Source organism: Bos indicus x Bos taurus, chromosome 18 (genome assembly GCF_003369695.1).
Source record: "Bos indicus x Bos taurus breed Angus x Brahman F1 hybrid chromosome 18, Bos_hybrid_MaternalHap_v2.0, whole genome shotgun sequence".
NCBI lineage: Eukaryota > Metazoa > Chordata > Mammalia > Artiodactyla > Bovidae > Bos > Bos indicus x Bos taurus.
The window spans coordinates 7,216,925-7,218,709 of NC_040093.1; the positions used below are offsets into that span (position 1 = coordinate 7,216,925).

The 1,785-nt window shown below is 40.8% G+C and overlaps 1 pseudogene; it reads left to right on the top strand.

Annotated features, from left to right (window-relative positions):
• The first annotated feature begins 211 nt into the window (after positions 1-211).
• On the top strand, positions 212-900 carry LOC113875614 (annotated as a pseudogene).
• Positions 901-1,785: the final 885 nt, after the last annotated feature.

The following is a 1,785-nucleotide window of genomic DNA, read 5'->3' on the forward strand; positions in this document are numbered from 1 at the left end:
AGATTTTATGGTCTCAATCATTGCATTTCCTCCTATCTAGAGAAGGAGATGTCACCTTTTATGGTGACATCATATCCTCATGACCAACAAAAAAACCTTTTGTAAAATAAGTGCTTCATGGTATTGAACTTCCCATTCACCAAAACCTTATATATTGACCTTCCACACTGCCGCTTTGAAGCAGTCTCTCAGAGCTATCTGAGATGCTGCCTCCCAGGCTACAGTCCTCATTTTGCCCTCATTTTGTTTGGTGTCATCCTAAAATGTTCTCTCTAAGAAAGCAAAGGTTTTAGAAATTATCACTGGTATTTATGCTCACCAATCTATAAAATACTAATATAAAAGTCAGTTCTTGGCAGTTAAGGTGTCCTCCCAGGAGAGGCAGCATGGCTCAAGCATTCATGAACAGCAAGATCCAGTCTGCGAAGGTGGTCATGTTCATCAAGCCCACCTGCCCTACTTCAGAAGGACTCAGGAGCTCCTCAGTCAACTGCCCTTCGAACAAGGGCTTTTGGAATTTGTCGATATCCAAATCTTGTATCTAATTGGCGCCAACGGTGACACCAGTGAGATACAAGATTACTTGCAACAGCTCACAGGAGCCAGAACGGTACCTTGGGTCTTCATCGGTAAAGACTGCATAGGTGGATGCACTGATCTAGTAAATATTCATGAGCGAGGGGAACTGTTGACACGGATAAAGCAAATTGGAGCTCTGCAATAATTACAGAGCAGAATCAGGCTGATATCCCCCTTGAAGACTGGATGGCATTGCTGATAATGACAGCAGTTCCTGGAGGATGGACCTGGGGAAACTTTACCCAGTTACTGCATCTGTTTACTTAAAATTCTGAAATATGTTAACCTCAATAAAAGGGGATGGGCACTTTGGGAGGCCAAAAACAGCTTATTTTGACTCACGATTAAAAATGGACCAACTTGCCAAAAAAAAAAAAAAAAAGTGAATTCTTGGTTACTTAAGGAAATTATGAAGTGTGTTTTCAGTAAAGAAGCTATGAGGAATGGAACTGCATTTTGTGAAGGGAAAATGAAGTAAGCCTGACTTACACGTGGCTTTTTAGGATAGAAGGACAAAGTAATGGGTACAGAAAGTGAACCATGAAAAGTGAACCATGAGAAGTGAGTTTTGTACATGGTTTAAAATAAGTGTAAAATAAATTTAATTGTTTGCCTTTTAAATAAAGTAAAACTTATTTAGCTTTGAATTTTGCTTTTCTGTCTGTTGCAAAACTTGAATTTAGCTTTTCTGTCTGTTAAGATGACACCGTTTTTTCAGATGGTGAACTGCCTTTGATAACAGATTTAAATTTATTTATCTCTTAAATGATCTGTTCTGAAATCTTTTATTGTTACTTTAGCTATATGAAAAGCTATTGTTTCACAATGACCTATAATCCTATCTGGCTGAGTGTTCTAAACCTTTTTGATATTTGTTGACAAAACTTCCTAAGTCATTGTAATGAAGAACTTGATTTCTAGCTAACTTTGGGATGCTTCAGAGGGCCCGCAAACACCCCAAAGAGAGATATTACACTGCTGCTGATGCTAAGTTGCTTCAGTCGTGTCTGACTCTGTGCGACCCCAGAGACGGCGCCCCCAGAGTCCCCGTCCCTGGGACTCTCCAGGCAAGAACACTGGAGTGGGTTGCCATTTCTCTCTCTAAGGCATGAAAGTGAAACGTGAAAGTGAAGTCACTCAGTCGTGTCCGACTCCCAGCGACCCCATGGACTGCAGCCTACCAGGCTCCTCTGTCCATGGGATTTT